This window comes from Arachis ipaensis, chromosome B07, assembly GCF_000816755.2.
Source record: "Arachis ipaensis cultivar K30076 chromosome B07, Araip1.1, whole genome shotgun sequence".
In the NCBI taxonomy this organism is placed as follows: Eukaryota; Viridiplantae; Streptophyta; class Magnoliopsida; order Fabales; family Fabaceae; genus Arachis; species Arachis ipaensis.
The window spans coordinates 78120676-78143468 of record NC_029791.2 but is presented as its reverse complement, the minus strand read 5'-3'; the positions used below and the strand labels follow the sequence as shown (position 1 = coordinate 78143468).

At 39.7% G+C, this 22793-nt stretch overlaps 1 long non-coding RNA gene across 1 annotated transcript in view; it reads right to left on the bottom strand.

Moving 5' to 3' along the window:
* The window catches only part of LOC110264250, a 22838-nt gene continuing 11894 nt past the window's right edge, over positions 11850–22793 (bottom strand). Inside the window, exon 3 of the long non-coding RNA XR_002350045.1 lies at positions 11850–12190. This is a non-coding gene — a long non-coding RNA (uncharacterized LOC110264250). The remainder of the gene's footprint in view (positions 12191–22793) is intronic.

Sequence of the window (22793 nt, the reverse complement as noted above, 5' to 3'; positions counted from 1 at the left end):
CTTAGTTAGACAAACAGAAAAGAGTGTTTGAATATTCAAAGAGCATTAAACAATCGTTTAGAAATTAAAATAGTAAGGTAAATGAGTTGGGAATAAAATATGGAGAAGGTAGTTAAGGTTTCAAAGTTATCTATTTTTCTGGATTAACTTTTCTTACTAACTATTTTAATCATACAGAATTCAATTTATGGCAACTATATGTGACTAGACCCTAATTCCTTAGACCTTTCTAGTCTCCTCTAAAATCCATCAACAGCCAATTCCTTGGTCAATTAATTCCAATTAGGGGGTGAAGTTCAATTCTAGTTATATGCCACAAAAATCCTAATTACCCAAATATAAGAGGATTATATGTCACGTATCCTGTTAAATCCAGATAATTAAAATTTAGGAGAATATGTTTTCAAGCTATTGTTCAAGTAAAGAGCTTTTCCAAGTTATACAAGAACTCAAGTAGAAAGAGGGCCATACTTCCGTTCCACCCAAATTCATAAGATAAAGAGCGAAAACAATTCTTAAATTGTAAACACATACATGAATTAAAATAGCAAAAGCAATAAAATCAATCCATACAAATAGACAGAGCTCCTAACCTAAACAATGGAGGATTAGTTGCTCATGGTTCAGAGAAGAAAATAAGGATTCTGATAAAATGTATTTTTTGGTAGTTTGGAATGCAATGGGAATGAAAATGGGATCTTAAAACTGGGTCAAATCCTAATTAATTTTAAATCTATTATCTAAAACTAAAATAATATCTTTTCCTAAAAAGAATATTTGAATTTAAATCAGAATAATCAGCAAGTCTTCAGTTGATGGATGGGGACCTCTTGTTTTGTCCATTCTGCAGCTTCTAATCTGTGTTTTCTGGGCTTAAAACTGGGTCAAATAAGCAGTTGAAATTGCCCCCAGCAATTTTCTGTGTTTTTTGCACGTGGCGCTTGTCACGTGCACGCGTCGATGGTCTTTTTCGCGAGTCACGCGTATGCGTCAGGTACACGCACACGTCGCTGTGCAACTTCGCTTTTCACGCGTACGTGTCAGGTACGCGCACGCGTCGCCGTGCAAATTTTCAAATCACGTGTACGCATCAGTCACGCGTACGCGTCACCCTGGAAAGCTCCAAATCACGCATACGCGTCAGTCACGCGTACGTGTCGCTCCTCACTGGTATCTCCTCTAATTCTTGTGTTGCAGAAACTCCATCAAATCTAGTCGAATGCTACCTAAAATAAACAGAATTGCACAAAACTCAAAGTAGCATCCATAGTGGCTAAAAGATAATTAGTTCTTTATTAAACTCAATAATTTAGATGCAAATTCACTAGGAAAAGATAGGAAAGATGCTCACGCATCATACGTACCCAAATTTCCAAGTCAAAAGAAACATAAACCATATTTTATTCAACCAAAGTTCCCAAATTTTCCCACACTTGAATGACACACACACTCACTATCCTAAGCTAATCAAAGATTTAAATAGGGGCATTAATTATTTTTCACTTAAGGTTAGTGATGTGGTAACGTGAAGAACAAAAGGGGTTAAAAAGGCTCAAAGTGAGTTAACTGAAGTAGATGAATGGTAGGCTATATGGGGGAAAGTGAGCTAATTGAGATAAAGGCCTCAATCATATAGATACATATATACATCAAATAATGGACATAAAGAATCAAACAAATCACAGATTGCAATCATAGAAAGAGAATACACACAAGAATGAAAATAGTGGTTATATGATCCAACCACACAATTAGGCTCAAATCTCACAAGGTTGTGTGTTCTTAACTCTAAAACTATGTTCCACAAAATTATTCAAGCAAGTTTAAAACAATTTTCCTAATCAATTCAATGGAACACCCTAGAAGAGAATTCTTGAAAATTTGTTGTTTTTGCCAAATTATTTCGTATGTAAGTATGTATGTTGTGATGGATGCAATTTCAAAAATTCCTAGTTCTTTTCCTAATTTTCATTATCCAAAAATCATCATGAACATTTAGGACAAAATTAAACTAGTCACTATACTATTCATATTATCTAATCACAACTTCTATCTATAGCATATATACCAAGCAAAACCAAAAATGCCAAATGTAAGAGCTAGAAATAAACTATGAATAAGCTAATATATATAACAATGCAATAGTCAAAAGCACTCCAAATATCTACAAGAAACATAATAAAAGAAAATAAAAATAAAGTGCAAAGTATTCGGAAAAGAAAATTTACACCCCAAAAATCACGAATCCTCCCTTACACTTAAATGTTGCACGGTCCTCCGTGCATGTACCAATTTGGGGAGATAGAAGCTCTATGTTCCTCCACCTTCAGCTGGTGGACGCGGGGGCTCGGGTTGCTGTAGAAAATAAATAAACATGAATTGAGGAAGAGTTCATAGTAGTGTGGTATGATAAAAGACAATGTGTGTATTCTAACTGTGGATGCAGTTAGAATACAGACATTGGCCGGTTAAAATAAAAACCACACAATCAACAATTAAGAATGAGTTCCTCGATTAAATGGCCTAAGTTTTAAGTAGAGAACAAATAGAGATTAAATTACAAACAAACTCAGCCAACCATGACTAAAGTAAATTGATGTTTGGAGATATTGGATATTGAAATTGTGCAGGTAGAAGCGTAAGATTGATATAAAATAGCACAACAATCAATAACCAATTTAATGACGAAAAGAAAACCACTTATTCATCCTTAAGAATAATGAAATAATCACATGGATAAGGTGCTTGTTACAAAAAGTGACTAGCTTGTATGATTATATTGATTTAAAAACCATGATGAACAAACAATTCAATGCGATTCACTAAATTCAATATGCACTTGTTCAAAATTTTACCAAATAAGAAATCAAATGTCAATTTCCATATCAATCTGGTACTAGCAACTCAAAGCAATAAACAAGTACATTATTAAAATTTCAATCCGAAATAGCATCATAATCATGCAAAAGTGCACCATTCTTGAATCGAATGCAAAACAACGATATAGTCCAACACATATGGTAGCTACAACACATGCATTAAACTAAAAGTTCATTTGGGCATTTAAGCAAACACTTGGTATGCAATGCATATTCAAGAATTTCAAGCCAAAATTCATGCATCAACAACACAGAAATCAGAAATTGAACACTTGTAATTCAACAACAACCAATTAAGTTTGCTAAACCTAAGCTAGGTTACCAAAGTTAAAAAAAGAAAATGAAAATTAAGCAAGTAAATGAACAAAACAAATAAGATTAAAACGTTAAAATTAAAGAGTTGAAGAATGGTAGAGAAGAAGATGTAGCAGTGGCATTGGTAGCTGCCACTGTGGGGCTCAAGGCAGTTGAGGTTCGCCAGAGAATATACTGGCGGCCTGGCACAAGGAAGCAGGGTAGGCATGTTGGGAAGAGAAGAAAGAGAGAAGAAAGAAGATAGAAGAAGGAAGAAGGAGAAGAAGAGAGGCATGGCCACGCAGCACTGGCGGCGCTAGCGCCGGCGGTGTTGCCAGGAGGATGGGTAGGGGGTATCTAATAAACTCCATTTGTAGGGCTTATCTTGTGTTGAATTTAGAGCATTTTTGTCAACCTTTTCTCACATTTACTCAATAAAATAGCATAGTTTTGTGATTGTCTCCTAATTTGTGCTCAAGTGTGAAAACATGCTTTTAGATCCTTAATTTGATAATTTACATCCCCTTTGATTCCACTAGATGCCTTGATGTATTTGTTAGTAATTTCATATTGAAAAGGGCTAAGAACGGATCAAAGGAGCAAAGAGAAAGCATGCAAAATGGAGAAATCAGAAAAAGCCAAGGATTTGGAACGCGCCATGGACACGCGCGTGCACCAGCTGCATCCGCGCGGATCGCACACTGCTCCAGCGACGCGTACGTGCGCTATACGCGTACGCGTCGATGCCTACGCTAACACCTTTAATGAAATCGCAACCAGCGATTTCAGGAGGGCTTCTGGCCCAGTTTTGAGCTCATCTTTGGCGGAAAAAGGCTAAAAAGACCAAGGACTGAAGGGGGAAGACATCCATCACTCGTCAATCAATCATTCATTCACATTAGCTAGGTTTAGATGTAGTTTTTAGAGAGAGAGGCTCTCTCCTCTCTCTAGTTTTTAGGGTCTTAGTTTTATTCCTCTTTTGATTTCTGAATTCTATCTTATTTCAATTTAGTTTCTCTTCTACTCTTAATTACTCTAGCATTTTAGTTTATTTGTTTCCCTTATTGATTACTTTATGTTGCCAATTTAGTTTATGAATTCCCATGTTAGATTCAATTCTCTTATTTATGCAAGTTGAGGTATTTTTTGTTTAATGCTCCTTCCTTCATTTGTTCTCATTGATGTTGCAATTGGTTGTTTAGAATTGACACTTTATTAGGTATTTTCTATGTTTTCATTTCATGCCTTCCAAGTATTTGATGAAATGCTTGGGAGGGTTTTAGCTTAGACTTTTATGTTCTTGGCTTGGGATGATAACTTAGGAACTCTTGAGTTACTAATGTCCAAGTAATTGATGATTGGGGCCATTAACTCTAGTTCTTATTAAGCAAATTAGTAGAGAATTAGGACTTATGAACATGGATTGATATAGCTCATTTAACTTTCCTTTACTAAGCTAGAGGATGATTTAATGGGATTGATCCTTGCCAATTCTTATGTTGTGGTTAGTAATAAGGATAGAGATCCTTGACCACCAACCCTTGCTAAGACCTTTTTACCATTTTAATTTTATTCCCATTTACCTTTCTTGTTTCTTATCCAAAACCCCAAAACATACTTTTCTATAACCAATTATAAGCACACTTTCCTGCAATTCCTTGAGAGACGACCCGAGGTTTAAATACTTCAGTTATCAATTTTATTAGGGGTTTGTTACTTGTGACAACCAAGTTTTTGTATGAAAGGATTATTGTTGGTTTAGAAACTATACTTGCAACGAGAGTTTATTTTAAAATTCTAGACCACACAAAAGTTCATTCATCAGTATGCACCAGAATGAAGAAGAGAAAGGGGTAGGTAAGGGGTCAAGCGCGACAGGGCATCTTTTGAATTGATGCTCAATTCGACGCCTGTGCGTATGCACACAGGTCCATGCGTACGCACAAGAGCTGAAAATACAGGGGATGCGCCACAAGGGTATGTGGGCGCTCCCGGCAAAGGGTGTGAAAACAGGTGTGCATATGCACAGATGACAAAAATTGGGGAAAGTTTGTGTATGCACAGGTGTGTGCATACGCATAATGCTCTGTTTCTCTAAATATTTTGAGAGTTCTAAAGCACCAAAAGTTATATTAATCAAAGGTTTTCAACTCCAAAACATATTGTTTCTCAAAAACACATGATTAAAACTAAAGTGCAACTAAACTAAGCTTATAATCAAATTAAACTAAACAAACCAAAAGAAACGAAACTCAATAAGCGAAAGCTAAAATAAGAAAGGATTTAGAATGATGTTACCATGGTAGGGTGTCTCCTACCTAGCACTTTGGTTTATTATCCTTAAGTTAGACCTTTGGGTGAAGCTTTTATTAAGGTGGCTTATGCTTCGACTCATCCTTGAGTTGCCACCCATGTTTGTTCTTCCAAAATCCTCCGATATCCCAAACGAAGTACGTCAAGCTCTCAAGCAACCTCAAGCAAGCAATTGGGACCCAAGGTAGTTGATTGTAGAAGTATATGCCCGGATCCCATACTTTACTTTCTCGTTCATTGCCTTGTTAATCTTTGCTCTTAAACTTGGATGAACAAACTCCCAAATCGCCTTTAAAGCACCCCATCACTTTCCGAAATCCACTCAATTGCACTTTGCACCACCCTTCAACTTCAAATCTTGGATTGGCTTCTTTGATGATCTTTGGATTCTTGTAGCAACCAACATCCAATCCTTCACCATTTAACACTCCAAGAAGGACCTTAAGTTGATGATCCATTTCCAAGATAGCATATTGGTGTGGGCCGATGAAGCTCATTGAGAAAATTGTTACCCACTCAATTTGCTCTTGGAATGGAGTCATTCTATTGGACTCTTGCATGAATGATTTCACTTCTTGGGTATCTACCTCTTCCTCACTGCCCTTTTCTAGCTCTTCCACACCAACCTCCTATAAGTTTCATCACTATCATTCAATCTGTAAGAACCCGCATTAAATCGATTTAAAAATAATAATTTTAGTGCCGGAATAGATTCAAAATTTAGAAGTTTTAATTTGAAAATATAAATGTGAAATTTGATTTCAGTGAATTTTTCTGTGTTGGAAAATGTATTTCTTTCGAAAAGTTTTTGTAAAAATGTGTACTGGCGCTTAAGCTGGCAGTACCGGCTCTAGTTTAAAATAATATAGAATTTAAAACCGGGCAATAATCTTAAAGGTTTTGGCCCAAAGTGGGTCAAACGGACCAAAAACGCTAACGGGTTGGATCGGACCCAAACCGAGCCCAAGGCCCAACCTATATAAGCTCATTTAATGAGCTTTGAGCTCATTTTCTAGCCCTAAGAGAGAGAGGGCCGCGGTTTTAGAGAGGAGAGGAGAAGAGGGATGACACTATTCATCTTCCACTTCCGGGAGCCATAACCTAAGCTACAGAGCTCCGATTGACGAGCCGTTTATGGCCACACAAAGCTCTCGATGAGCTCTTCCTTTCTATCTAAAGAAATCTGGTAAGAAATTGAGTCTCACTTCCTAATTTTGTGCCCTAGGTTCTGCGTATTTTTATGTTTGATTTTTGAGTAGATTTTCTGGTTTTGCTTGTTTAGGTGATCTTTAGTAGCGGGTAATTGATGAATTTTACCCCTAATCTTATTGGACAAGGTAAGGTTTTACTAAACCATTGTTTTTAGTTATTTTGTGTATCTTGGGTTTTGATTTTGGTGATATATGCGATGTTAGATTGAGTTTTGGTGTTTTTTGGAGTTGGTTGAGGCTTTGAATCGAGCTTGGTGGTTTTATTTTTGTTTTTGATGCGTTTGGGAATCGGCCAAGGTATGGTTTCGGTTTTCTTTATGTAATATGTAATGTTTCTGGACACTTTGGCTAGTTGACCCTTAAGATATGATTAAACGCTTTGGGTGTATGCTTAATTGTATGTGATTTTGATGTTTGGGGATAACTTGTATGATGGTGATGATGATATAGAGTTTTGGTATGAGGAGTATATGAGTTTGATGGTGATCGTTGGTATTTTAATGATGATGAAGTTTGATGATAAATGTGTGATTTAATTGTAATTGATGAGGGATTGATGATTATTGAAATTGATGAGAATTTGTAGTGGTTGTTGATATTATTGATGATTGATATTGATTATGAATGTTATGATGGTTTTGGATGTTGGTGATGATTTTGATTATTGCTTATTGTGGTTCATGATGAAAGTAAGTGAGTGAAGTGGTTGAAAATTGAATGGATTGGATGATAATAATGGAATAAAGGAATTGGTGCTTGTAGCATTGATTAATGTTGAGAATTTGAGTGGTGGTATTAAGAAAATGCGATGTGATGTTAGGTTGAATTTTAGAGTTGGATGAGGTGAGTATTAAATGGTTTAGATGATTGAATGGTTGAAGTAGTGTTTGGTATGAATTTTGGGTGTTTTTGGTATGGTTGAAATGTGATTGATTGGTATTGGATTGAGGTTTGGTTAAAATTGAGGTTATGTGGTTTTTGGGTAAAAATGGATTTTTGGTGAACTTTGTCTGATCATAAATTTTTCCTCGGTTTTCAAAATTTGTTGAATTCAGTTTAGAATTAAAGATTATTGAAAACCCTTCGATTTGATATAAAGTTTGTAAAATTTGGAATTTTGTAGAGGAAGTTATGATCATTCAAAGATTGGTGCTGAATCTGAAATTCTGCAGAGTTGCAGAATTTTGTGATTTCTGGTATGTGCGTACGCACAGCCTTGTGCACACACACATACCAATGAAGTTTTACAACTTGTGCATACATACAGCCCTGTGCGCACACACAAGTTGGGAAGGGTCGTCTGTTGGGGGCGCTAGCACAGGTTGTGTGAGTGAACAGACATTGTAAATTTTGGCTCCTGTGCATACACACACGTTTTGAAACTTCCTGGGTGTGTGCACGCACACCCCTGTGTGTACGCACACGGCCTGTTTCTCAAACTTAAACTTTGTTTTCAACTATTTTACCTTCCCAACAAGCTTGTAAGCTTCTGTGACACCATTTTAAGATTCTCGGAATTGTTTTCGGGCATCAAAGTATGGGAAAGGTCCTAGGAGATTTAATTTGGGTTTTACTTTGAAAAGTTAGCAAACAGAGGTTTAGGTTTCTGATGTACTGAGGATGAGTTTGGTAATGTGACGGGAGAAAGATATATGAAGTGAGAACTTGGAAAGGAACGATCATGTTGATGGAATGAGTATGAGTGGAACAGTGCCATAAGGAGTGGCCTCTGAGATTAAATATGTGATTATGATATGCATTGTTCTCTATCGTAGGGGCTGTGGCAGTCTCCCGCCTACGTTCGGATGTGAGAGTTGAAGCTGGGCTTCTCACTCAAACTTCTCGCAAGCAGAGGAAGGTGGTAGGGCACGCTCCCTCGAAATTTTTTCCTCTCAAAGGAGAAGGTGGTATGGCACTCATCCCTCGAAATTATTCCTCCTGAAAATGCGATTTCTCTCTGATTGCAAGGTGGTAGGGCACTAACCCACGGAATCATGCGACAACCAGAGGAAGGTGGTAGGGCACTCTCCCTCAGAACGTTTCCCTCTGAAAGGAGAAGGTGGTAAGACACTCATCCCTCAAAATTATTCCTCCTTATGCGCAATAGAGAGACTAATCCGGGAGTTGTCGACCGGATTTTCTGTCAGGTTTGGCATTACAACCGACATGTGATATCACAGCCAATAGGGCATACATTCATCATGTGCATCTTCTATATGCTTGCTTGCTTTGTTTACTTGAGTTTGCCTAATTGTATAACATGCCTACCTGCTTCTTGAACTACTTGTTGTATATGAATATTATCTATGTTTTACATGGTTGCATTATTTGTGATTGTCTCGTGCTGAGGAGGTTAGGTAGGTGGTGGCGATGGGATCGCACGGAGGTTAGGATGGCGAAGGCTGTGGGATACAGCGGTGTGATTAGTAATAGTTAGAATCCCCCTAAGTTTAGATAACCCGGTTTATGGTTCAAGTTTTTTATTTATTTTATTTTATTTAAGCTTAAATATCCGTATGTGATATGAAGTTCTAGCATTGCCTTCACCGTCCCGAAGCCTTACATCTTACATCATTCGGCTCTATTACCATACTGAGAACCTCCGGTTCTCATTCCATACTTTGTTGTTATTTTTCAGATGCAGGTCGTAATTCACCACGGTGAAATTGTGGATATGGTGACAGAGGGGAGTTTGGTTCTTTCCTTGTATGTTTCTGTTTTACTTTTGTCGTAGTATTCTGTCACCTTTTGTATATTTCACTTTATAGCCTTAGAGGCTTATGTGAGAGACAAGTTGTATAAGCTGTTTTTAACTTCAAAACTCTGTATTTTTCTATATATACTAGTTGGCTTAAACTCTGCAAGTTGCGGCTAGTTCCCTATGATCTATTATAATATTATATGGACCGATTGTGCTTTGTTGCACACTCCGGGTCATTTTTCTTTCATGATATTTAGGTTATCTACTTGATATTGCATAGCATTCTTGTTTGTGAGTGCCATTGGGGATAATTGAAGCATTGAGCCTGAGATATTGAGACTGATCACCTTGATATCAATTGTTTGGTGTGGAAAAGAAACCCAAATGGCAACTCACTGCCGAGGTCAATCACGTTCACGGAGAGAAAGTGAGGATGACTAACCTAACCTATGCGTTATGAGCTCACATGTTCCGAAAAACCAGTTCGTGGAGTTGCAGCGTATCAGTTGATGGGTGAGACTCAACACTAGTGGTAAGAGGAGTGCCGACTATGTCTTTAGCGGGTTTTACTTACGATTTTCAATTTCTAATTGGTATGGTCTTGAACCATGTTGAAAAATTTTTAAGGGTTAAAATGATTTTGAAATTTGGTTTGGGACTTTGGTTTAAATGATTTGGTTTTGCTAGATGAACGGAACTCTTGGTTTAAATGCTATGGCCTTTCCGATTTATCTTATCAAAAAGGATTCAAAATGAATGTTTTTATTTACCAAAACCGTGATTTCAAGTATTTGGCTTACGAAGAAATGATTTTGACTCCTTTGAAAAAGCGTTAACAAGGAATATGTTTAGTTTGAATTTGTTTTAAAGGTTTTGAAAAGTATTACAAATTCGGTATTTGTTTTAAGAAAAACTTCGGATGCGTAATGACGATAATCAGAGTGATGCAGTGGAAGGAGAAAGGTAACATCGGCACGGTAGGACGATTTGATGGGGATATATCGCGTAACTCAGATTTTCAATAGCGAAAATCATTTTAAGGAGTGGAGGATGTGAGAACCCGCATTTTCACATAAAACTATTTTAAAATAATAATTTTAGTACCCGGAATAGATTCAAAATTTAGAAGTTTTAATTTGAAAATATAAATGTGAAATTTAATTTCAGTGAATTTTTCTGAGTTGGAAAATGTATTTCTTTCGAAAAGTTTTTGTAAAAATGCGTACTGGCGCTTAAGCTAGCAGTACCGGCTCTAGTCTGTCCAGTACCGCGTATTTTGGAAAATAATATTTTGAAAAGTGATTTATTATTTTGAAAGGATAAAAATAATTTAGAATTTAAAACCGGGCACTAATCTTAAAGGTTTTGGCCCAAAATAGGCCAAACGGACCAAAAATACTAACGGATTGGACCGGGCCTAAACCGGGCCCGAGGCCTAACCTATATAAGCTCATTTAATGAGCTTTGAGCTTATTTTCAAGCCCTAAGAGAGAGAGGGCCACGGTTTTAGAGAGGAGAGGAGAAGAGGGATGACACTATTCATCCTCCACTTCCGGGAGCCATAACTTGAGCTATGGAGCTCCGATTGATGAGCCGTTTACGGCCATGTGAATCTTGGATTTTGATTTTGGTGATATATGTGATGTAAGATTGAGTTTTGGTGTTTGTTGAAGTTGGTTGAGGCTTTAGATCGAGCTTGGTGGTTTCGTTTTGGTGTTTGGTGTGTTTGGGAATCGGCCAAGGTATGGTTTCAGTTTCATTTATGTAATATGTAATATTTCTAGACACTTAAGATTGAATGCTTTGGGTGTCACTAAAAAAAATTCTATTAAAAACGGCGGTTTTTTTTGTATTTACAGCGGTTTGAACCGCCATTATCACGAATAATGGCGGTTTTGTAAAGCGACATAATTCTGGGCGCCATTCGGGTTATTACGGCAGTTTTTCGAAAACCGCCACAATTCCCTGGGTTAAAACGGTAGTTTTTTAATAGGTTAAAACGGCGGTTCAAATCGCCGTTATTTCCAAAGTTAAAATGACAGTTTTTGGATAGGTTAAAACGGCGGTTTGAACCGCCATTATTACCCTGCCAGAGTGGCATTTTGGTTGGTTAAAACGGCATTTTTGAACCGCCATTTTTACCCTGACAGTAGCGTTTTTGTTGGTTAAAATGACATTTTTGAACCGTCGTTTTACCCTAACAGTGACATTTTTTATCGTTTAAAAAAACAATTTTTACCGTAATTTTTACCACGTTAAATAAATAATTTTGTGATTAAAATTTCCAATAACAAAAAATCATAATCCATAAATGAAATATTATATAACTCATAAACAAAATATTAATATAATATATATTTTTTATTATTGAAAATTAAAAGTAATAACTCCTATACAAAACCTTGTCTTACTAAACTTACCAAAATACCAGCATTGCAATAAACACTAATCAGTCAAATCTGCCATATAGTTTCCTAAAATATGTTAATATCTAATAACGTATTTAAACCATCTAATAAGTGTTGTTTTTACTACTTAGAATATGAATATACAAGACAAGTAGCTTAGCTAAGTGATGATGAGTGAGATTTGGAGGCCAAAAGTTTCTTCCTTTTGTAATTAACTTTAAAACAAGCCTGCCTTAGTTTCTTGGTCTCTTGTGTGAGTTTCATCCCAGGAACTTGCTCCAATATCTTTGTTTCTTGCTGCAACACTCCAACTTCATTATCCAAACTCATCTCTTACAAAGATTTGTAGGAACCTCTCCTGTCTGGGAATTTCTATCAAGCCGACTGTTATAAATTAAAATTATAACAATGAAAAGATGTCATTAGAAACAATATATAACTAGTCAAATAATATAAAAAGAAAAAATAAAATTAGATTGGTAGAAAGAGTCGACAAAATTTATTAAAAAACTGAAATATGAGGCAATTACTTACAGAACCTCAAATGTCTGAACTAGTCCTAATGTTTCTGGTATAGAACCAAATAAATAATTTCCATCAAATAATCTTCTAGAAAAAAAGAAAAGGTTGTTAAAAATGGTAAAATAGATGACATCACAAGCTTATAACACCAATTTTTGAAAAATAAAATAAAATATATGAACTTACACATGTATGAACACCATGTTAGAGCTGAAAAGTTTGGGGGCACCTGAAAGCTGGTTCTTATTGAAATGGCTGCATTAGATTACAAATGCAATTCAAAACAGTTATTATAAGATGAAGAGAATACTGCTTCTTAAATCAGAATGATTTTATCCTTTATAAAGGGTCAAATTAAGTGATTACTCGAGAAATAATAAATTAAAAAATGAGTAAAAATACTAACAAGTGCTTAGCCTTTAGAAGTTGGTCTAATCCAGGGGTGGTGGAGGTTGAAACTGGAATAGGCCCTGTGAGTTGGTTATCTACCAAGTCTAACCAATAAAGTTTGGAGAGTTTACCCAATGAAGGTGGTATTTTTCTAGTGAAGTTGTTTGAGTTTAAGGCCCAGTGTATTCAACCACACCATTATACATACACAAATATAAATATAGATACAGATAGTGTTCCGGGGGTTACCTGAAACTGAAGGTCGATCTTGGATGAGATCTGCTGTGGTGGCCGGAGCTGTCGTGTCCGACTTGTTGGATCTGGTGGCCGGAGCTGTCGTGTCCGACTTGTTGGATCTGGTGGCCGGAGCTGTCATGTCCGACCTGGTGGAGCTAGAGATACTGCTGATCCTTCATCATCGGAGGGTGGTGGTACCTGCAAGAGACTCCGATGCTTAAGTTAGCATGGGCTTTAAGCAGGTTTTTTAGTAGAATCAGAGTATGAGTGATACCTGGGTGCTCCAGTGTATTTATAGTAGTGTAGGCTAACCTGTCCAGATAAGATAAGTTAGTTATCTTATCTTATCTTCTAACTGAAGTCATCTTATCTCTAAGGGGAACCGCCCTTATCTTTCTAAGCTTTAGCTACCTTTATAATGGGCTGTGTCCCTTTATTTGGGCCTTTCTTTGGCCTTTGCAGCGATTTGGCCAAACTCCTTGAGAGGAGGTCGGGTAATCCTGACCTGAAGAGGTCAGTCGACTTGTCTTCAATCAGCCAGTCATACAGCTCGACCCAAGGCATGAACAGTGCCCCTGCTTGACCTCGGTCTTTCTTTTAAGGTCGTGTCTTTGTTAGATTTTGACTTCCTTTGGGGAAGTCGAGCTCGAGCATTTTTGTTCTGTCGATCCCGTTTTGTAGAGCTCCTAATGGATTTTTGAATGCAAAGCATTTTGTCTTACTCCTTTTTAACTGCGCATTTTGTGTTTCCTTGGAAACGTGTGAAGCTTTAAATACTCATTAACTCTTCGCCATTTTCCTTTTACTTTCCTCTTTGTATCTTCATTTGAATTTCAGAGCCTTTTCCCCTCAGTTTCTCGTCTCTTTGCTTACTGCAACTTCTCCCTTCTCTTTACCCTTTTGTTTCTGGGCCTTCGTGTCTTCTTCTTCCTCACCTGCAAAGGCGATTGTTGGCGTCGTTTTAGTCATTACTTCAGTCTCTGATCGTTTATCATCTTCTCTCCGTTGCAAGTTAGCTTTTCATCTTCTCTCACTTTTTACTTTTTACGCTGTTCTTTTTATGCTTGTGCTTGTTTTATGTATGAAAAGTTTTGATCTTGCTTGGATTCGTGTTAAAAAGTTTGCATCTTTTCTGCGTCGTTGTGCCTGTAGTGCGCGCCTTGAGGGTTTCTTTATTTTGTTGCTTGTTTCTACCCCTTTTACTTGATTTCTTTATGCGTAGATCCTCTTCAGTTTGTATCTTTGAGTAATAGACTGTGAATTTGAAAAAAGGTTGCATCTTTTTTATGGTTTCTGCATGCTTGATGTTCGCTGTTTTGTATGGATGGATCGCCATTTGTCAGAGAAGGCTTGATCTTCTTTTGTGTTTTTAGGGCTTAACTGCAAAACTTGTCTTTTTCCTGGACCCTTGCTTTGTTATTGCCTCCAAAGGATGCCCCTGGACCTCAGTGTCAGTCCTAGGGTTTCCTTTTACTTCTGTTTCTGAGTCTTTTAACATTCGCATGCTATTGTCCGAGTTATCTCCATATTTGTCCGAGACGTTTTCTGTTTTGTCCGAGCTATTTGATTAGTAACCTATTTTCCTTTTTCTCACTGTAGGACTAGTTGACCCATGTCTTCTCACAAAAACATTGTCGAGACGTCCACCAAAGTCTCCGAGGGCATGTCTGACTGGCTGGACTCCCTCGTCTTGATGTGTGTTTCTGTGGTTAATTCTGAGTATTGCGTGCAGCTTATGAGACATCACAAGGTTTGTAGTAATAGAGATCAGGAGAAGAATTCTGAGTTGATAGCGCCTGACCCTGATGAGAGGGTTTGCTTTCATACCTTAATTCAGGGGGAATGTCCCTTCTTTTATGCGTATGATTACTTTTTTAGCCAAATGAGCATTACCCTTCCTTTTACTTCCTTTGAGACCGACCTGTTGTGGTCCTGCAACGTAGCTCCTTCTCAGCTTCACCCGAACTCGTGGGGTTTCATAAAAATCTTCCAACTGTTGTGCCAAGAATTGGATGTCCGACCTTCTCAAACTCGCTTTCTTTACCTTTTTGTTTTGACGAAGCCTGGGGCAGCTAAGAAGAAGGCTTCCTGGATTTCTTTTCAAGCTGCCCAGGGAAAGAAAGTTTTTTCTATGTATGACGAATCTTTTAGGGATTTCAAAAACTATTATTTCAAGGTCCGAGCTGTTGAAGGAGCTCGGCCTTTCTTCTTGGAACAGAATAATGAACCTGCCCTCCCCTTATGCTGGCAACAGAATGTGGTAGTGTCTAGGTATACTTGGGAAATGCTAGATGAAATCGAGCAGGCCTTTGTAAATGTGTTGGAGGAGAAATGGGGGGAACCTCCTTACCTCGACAAAAAAAGGTTCTCAGGGGATCCTTCCCTTTTCCGAGTTGAATTGGGTAGTTTACCGATTTCTTCGCTGGCTTTTCTCCTTATTTTATTTGTTTGTTTTACCAATCCACCCCTTTCTCACTTGAAATTCTGTTTTTTTTTTTTGTGTGTTTTCAGAGATGGTAAAGACCACTGATTCTATGAAGACCTTTAAGATGGCAAGGAACGTGACTGTGGCTCAGAACATCTCGGCCAAAATTTCTGGGGAGGAATCTTCCAAAGTTACCCTGAGGAGGTCAACCTCGGACACTTCTGGATCGAGGAAAGTCATCCCAACTCCCCAGGTTCGCCTGGTCCCTTCTGATCCACCTCAGCCAACCTCCAGTGCTGCCTCTCCCTTTGCTGCTGGTCCTCCTCCTAAGAAGCAGAGGACTGTTGAGCCCTTCAATTTTGATGCCTCTGACTTTGATGCTGTGGGGTTTGTGGATAACCATATCGCTCTTTATGGCCGACTTCCTATGGACGATGTGTCCATCCTGCACCACCTGGATTTTATCACCAGTAGTAGTGTGCAAATGGCGCATTACGCATATAGGTGCAGCTTTGTTTTGCTCTATCCAAGATTCTCCTGTCCATACGACGAAGGCCTTTATGCAGGAAGCCAAGTCGGAATTTGACAGGATCAAGGGGTTGAAGGATGAGCTGGATGCCAAAGTTAGAGCTGGATGTAGAGAAGGAAAAATCAAGGGCTGTTGCTACAGAGGCTACTACAAATCTGGCCGAGGAGATGGCCAAGAAGTGGAAAGAGAGTTATACTCGAACCTATGGTGAGCTGTTGGAGACCAGGGAGAGGCTGGAGTCTGCTCATGCTGACTATGCTGAGCTCTAGGACCATCTCGTAGGCAGCGTGACTGATGCTTATGAAAACTTAAAAGTTCAGATCTGAGTTCTGGCTCCCGAGCTCGACCTGAGTCTTTTTAGTTTGGACAATATCATTGAAAATGGTAAGATTGTTCCTACCCCAGATGAAGATTAGGAGGATGGTCCTCCCCCTGAGCCCCCAGTCAAAGCTCCTACTGCGACGACTTTTTCAACTACTGTTGCTGAGGTCAGCCACCTTGTGTCCGATCCCGATGTCCAGATCTTAAATTGGGATGATGGAACTGTAGATGTGATTCCAATGAAGATCATACCTACCCCGACGACTCAGGGTGCCGTTACTGAGGAGAACTTAGATCCCCTGTGACTTTTTCTAATGTATTTTGTATAGCCCAGTTTGTGGATTTTTAAACTCTACTTTTTTGTAATTAAGCCCTGGTGTGGCCCTAACATTTTAGTTGCTTTTCTTAGCAACTTTATTTAGCAAAAAACGATTGCTTTTGAACTCCTGAGGTCGACCTTCAGGTGGCTTTCTGAGTGTTGGACTTTGCTATCCGACCTCTTTTGATTACCTTTGTGTTTGTTCGTTTTCTTGCTTTAGTCAGAGTGACCTTTGAGGCTAGCTTTGTTTGATGACTTGTTGGTGTTCTCATGGAACCTTTTTAGTATGAACAATTCTGATAGCTTTTTGTGAGTTCGTGGCTTTTTAGGTCAAGCTGTGTCCCTTCTAGCGCACGCCTTTTGTTGGTCCGACTTCTCTTGTCGATTCTTCTCGAGTTATTTTTAGTAATCTATTTTTAATCGGGGCTGGCCAGGCCTCTTTCTATGGATTACTTTTTATAACTTTGCCTCTTTGATTGATAGGTCCAACTTCTTCATGTCGGTCTGTTCTAAGTTATTTTTAGCAATCCATTTTTTCTCAGACCTCGTCAGATCTCTTTCTATGGATTATTTTTTATAACCTTTGTTGCTTTCATGTCGATTGGTCCGACTTCTTCATGTCGGTCCGTTCTAAGTTATTTTTAGCAATCTATTTTTTCTCAGACCTCGTCAGGCCTCTTTCTATGAATTACTTTTTATAACTTTTTGCATTAATCTATTTTTATCACTTTTTCATCTTGCCGATTTTGTAGAAATCGGGCGGTGAGTTTGGTTCTCACTTGGCCGACCTTTGTAGAAATTCAGACGATGAATTCGATTTTCATCGTGGTCGGGCGGTGAATTTGGTTTTCACCTTGCCGACCTGTAGCTTTTTAATCGGACGATGAATTTCTTGCGTTCAGATTAATGCGTCTAGGTAGAGAAACTTTGTAGAGAATCTGAAAATTTTTATTCCAATAGAAAGTAGAAATATAGGCATCTTACCCTTTTAAGTCAGGCAATTTTATGGATCTTGGCTTGGTGCCTCGTTAAAAAACCTTTTTAGGAAAAAGAGTGCACCTTGACCTAAGATCTTTAATCACCTCCTAACTATAATACCTTCTTAGGTTGTAGGCGTGCCATGACCTTGGTAGCTCTCGCCCCTCGAGTTCGGACACCCTATAGTAGCCTTTTCCCAGTACCTCTATGACTCGGTAGGGTCCTTTCCAGTTAGCTGCTAGCTTCCCTTCTCCTGGTTGACTTGTTCCGATATCATTTCGGATTAGGATGAGGTCATTGTTGGCAAAACTTCGCTGTACTACCATCCGATTGTATCTTGAGGTCATTCGACGTTTTAATGCCTCCTCCCTGATCCGAGCTCCTTCTCAGATTTCTGGAAGTAGGTCGAGCTCTTCCCTTTGAAGTTGGAGTTGGCCTCTTTACTGTAGTGGATCGTTCTGGGAAATCCTTCTTCGAACTCTACTAGGATCATTGCCTCCATTCCGTAAGCTAATCAGAAAGGAGATTCCTTTTTGGTGGAGTGCGGAGTTGTCCAATATGCCCATAGGACCTGCGGGAGCTCTTCAGCCCAGGCTCCCTTCGCGTCCTGTAGTCTCCGTTTTAACCCGGCTAGTATTACTTTGTTGGCAGCTTCTGCTTGTCCATTAGCCTATGGGTGTTCTACGGATGTAAATTAGTGCTTTATTTTCAAGTCAGCTACCAACTTCCTGAAACCTGCGTCTATGAATTGAGTGCCATTGTCTATGGTGATAGAGTGGGGAACCCCAAACCTTGTGACAATGTTTCTATATAAGAATTTTCGGCTTTTTTGAGCAGTGGCATTAGCTAGGGGCTCTGCCTCAATCCATTTTGTGAAGTAATCGACCCCTACAATGAGGAACTTGACTTGTCCTGATCCTTGGGAAAAAGGGTCCTAGGAGATCGAGTCCCCTTTTTGCGAACGGCCAAGGTGATGTTATGCTAATAAGCTCCTCTGGTGGGGCGATGTGGAAGTTAGTATGTTTCTGACATGGTGGACATATCTTTACGAACTCTGTTGCTTCCTTTTGCAAAGTTGGCCAAAGAATCCGGCTCGGAGTACTTTTTTGGAGAGAGCTCGTGCTCCAAGATGGTTGCCACATATGCCACTGTGTATTTCTTCCAGGACCTCCTTGGTGTTGGAGGTCGGCACACATTTTAATAGGGGTGTCGAGATCCCTCTCTTGTACAGGATGTTGTTTATGATGGTGTAGTATTGTGCTTCTCGTCTTAGCCTCTTTGCTTCCTTCTTATCTATAGGGAGTGTCTCCGATTTGAGGTAGTTGATTATGGTGGTCATCCATCCATTATGGTGGTCATCCATCCATCTATTATTGCCCCCTGGTTTGGTGCTGGCTAATTTTGAGAGTGCATCAGCTCGAGCGTTCTGTTCCCAAGGTATATGGCGGACCTCATATTTCCCGAGTTGTTCCCTGGTTTTGTCCAGGTTCTTCTTCATGGTATGCTCCTTAGCTTGATAACTCCCTGCTATTTGCGAGGTGAATACTTACAAATCACTGAAGATGATAAGCTTTTGAACTCCAACTTCCTTAGCCAGTCTCAAACCAACTAGTAAGGCCTCGTATTCGGCTTAGTGGTTTGAAACAGGGAACTCGAATTTTAGGGAGAGTTCGATTTGGGTTCCCTGGTCACTTTCTATTATCACACCTACACCACTCCTGGTTTTGTTTGAAGAGCCATCCACATAGAGATTCCATTTTGTAGGAGTTCCCGGGGTGTCAGTGTACTCAGCAATAAAATCGGCCAAATATTGAGACTTCATGGCCGTCTGAGCTTCATATTGAAGAACGAACTCAGATAGCTCGACTGCCCACTGTAGAATTCTTCCGGCTAAGTTTGTCTTCTGTAGAATGCCTTTCATAGGTTGGTTGGTTAGTCCGAACCTTGATGATGTGAGCTTGAAAATATGGGCGAAGTCGTTGAGAAGTTAGTATGAGAGCGTAGGCAAACTTTTCTATCTTTTGATAGTTCAGTTTGGCCCCTTGTAGGGCTTTGTTGATGAAGTAGATGGGTTGTTGCCCACTTTCGTCTTCTTTGACTAGCGTTGAGGCTATTGCCCGACTTCCCACTGCTTCCTTAGTGTGGCATAAAAGGGAAGAGATCTTATGGCCGATCAGGCTAGAAATCTGGACAAGGCTGCCAGTCTCCCATTGAGTTGTTGTACTTCTTTGACGCAGGTTGAACTTTTCATGTTGAGTATAGCCCGGAATTTATCCGGGTTTGCCTCAATTCCTCGTTGTGTTAGCATAAAACCCAAGAATTTGCCAGCGTCTACTGCAAAGGTACACTTTGCGGGATTAAGTCGCATGCCATGCTTTCTGATGGTATCGAACACTTTGGCGAGGTCGAACAGTAATGATTCCTCACTTTGTGTTTTTAACAACATGTCATCCACATATACCTCCATGAGTTTTCCGATATGGTATGCAAAGACTTTATTCATTAATCTTTGATAGGTAGCTCCTGCGTTTTTGAGTCCGAATGGCATGACGACATAACAGTAATTTACTTTTGGGGTTAGGAATGAGGTCTTTTCTTAATCAGGTGGATACATTGGGATTTAATTATATCTCGAATAAGCATCCATGAAGGAAAGTACTTGTATCCGGAGGAGACATCCACTAGAGTGTCTATGCTTGGGAGTGGATAGGGATCTTTTGGACAGGCTTTATTGAGGTCGGTGTAATCAGTGTACATCCGCCGTTTTCCATTTGACTTTTTTACCAATACCACGTTGGCCAGCCATTGTGGGTACTTGACTTCTCTTATGAATCCTGCCTCCAGTAGAGCTTGTACCTGTTCTTCCACAGCTTGGGATCTCTCTGGTCTGAGCTTTTGACGCTTCTGTTGTACTGGCCGAGATCCCGGGTATACTGCCAGTTTGTGACACATTAGTTTGGGATCTATACCTGGCATGTCCGCGGCCTTCCATGCAAAGAGGTCGGTATTATCTCTTAGGAACTGTATTAGAGACTCTTTTATGTCTTTTTTCAAAGTTGCCCCAATATTTGTTGTTTTATCTGGGATATCTCCGATCTGGACTTCCTCAATCTCGCCCTCAGGCTGTGGACAAAGTTCTTCCCGACCTCGTACTCGCCCTAGTTTGATGGTATTGATTTCTTTTCCTCGTACTCGCCCGAGTTTGATGGTATTGATTTCTATCTGTGAGGTGACTACTTGTGAATCACTGTAAATGTTGAGTTTTTGAGCTCCAACCTCTTTAGCCAGCTTCAAACCAGCTAATAACGCTTCATATTCCGCCTGGTTGTTTGAGGCCGGGAACCCAAACTTGAGGGAGAGCTCAACTTGGGTTCCTTGGTTGCTTTCTATTATCACACCTGCACCGCTTCCGGTCTTATTTGAAGAACCGTCCATATAGAGATTCCATTCTGTGGGGATTTCCAGGGCATCTGTGAATTCTGCGATGAAGTTGGCCAGATACTGTGATTTGATGGCCGTCCGAGCTTCATATTGGAGGTCGAACTCGGATAACAAGTGCATTTTGCGGGATTGAGGCGCATGTCATGCTTCCTTATAGTGTCGAACACTTGGGCCAGGTCGGACAATAATGTCTATTCACTTTGTGTCTTTATTAACATGTCGTCCATGTAGACTTCCATGATCTTTTCGATATGGTCTGAAAAGACTTTATTCATTAGCCTTTGATATGTAGCTCCCGCATTCTTGAGACCAAAAGGCATTACAATGTAGCAGTAATTTGCTTTTGGCATAAAAAACGAGGTCTTTTCTTGATCTGGTGGATACATGAGAATTTGGTTGTATCCAAAATATGCATCCATAAATGAGAGGTATCTATATCCGGATGGAGCATCTACCAGAGCGTCGATACTTGGGAGTGGGTAAGGATCTTTTGGGCAGGCTTTGTTGAGGTCGAGGTAGTCGATGCACATTCGCCATTTCCCATTTGATTTTTACACCAAGACGACGTTAGCTAGCCATAGTGGGTACTTGACTTCTCTTATGAATCCTGCCTCCAGTAGTGCTTGTACCTGTTCTTCCACAGCTTGGGATCGGCCCAAGTTTTCTTCGTCTCTACTGTATCGACCGAGATCCTGGATAGACCGCCAACTTGTGACTCATTAGCTTGGGGTCTATGCCTGGCATGTCTGCAGCTTTCCATGCGAAGAGATCGACATTATCTCGTAAGAATTGTACCAGTAATTCTTTTGAGTCTCCTCTCAGGATCGTGCCGATATTAGTCGTTTTGTCCGAGGTGTCTCCGATCTGAACCTTCTCTATCTCACCTTCTGGTTGCGGACGGAGTTCTTCTCATCTCTGAACTCCGCTAAGCTCAATTGTATGAAACTCTTCTCCTCTGCCTCTGAGGTTTAGACTTTCGTTATAATAGCGGCGTGCCATCTTTTGATCTACTTTTATTGTGGATATCCCCTCTTTAGTTGGGAATTTCATGCATAGATGTGGAGTCGAGACTATTGCGCCGAGTTGATTTAGTGTTGTCCGACCTATTAGAGCATTGTAGGCTGAACTTACATCGACCACAATGTAGTCTATTTTGAGTGTCCTGGACTGGTTCCCTTTTCCGAAGGTTGTATGTAGTGATACGTATCCCAGTGGTTGTACCGGGGTATCTCCCAGTCCGAACAGGCTGTTCGGGTATGCCTTAAGCTCCTTGTCTTCTAGGCCGAGCTTGTCGAAGGCAGTTTTGAATAAGATGTCGGTGGAGCTCCCTTGGTCTATTAATGTGCGGTAGAGATTGGCGTTTGCCAGTATGATGGTGATGACCATGGGGTTGTCGTGTCCCGAGATGATACTGGATGCGTCCTCTTTAGTGAATGTGATTGCAGGGATGTCGGGTGCTTCCTCCTTTCCCTCGACATGATATACTTCTTTGAGATATCTTTTGCGAGATGATTTGGAGATTCCTCCCCCTGCGAATCCGCCATGTATCATGTGGACGTGTCTTTCTCTAGGCCGAGCTTGTCGAAGGCAGTTTTGAATAAGATGTCGGTGGAGCTCCCTTGGTCTATTAATGTGCGGTAGAGATTGGCGTTTGCCAGTATGATGGTGATGACCATGGGGTTGTCGTGTCCCGAGATGATACTGGATGCGTCCTCTTTAGTGAATGTGATTGCAGGGATGTCGGGTGCTTCCTCCTTTCCCTCGACATGATATACTTCTTTGAGATATCTTTTGCGAGATGATTTGGAGATTCCTCCCCCTGCGA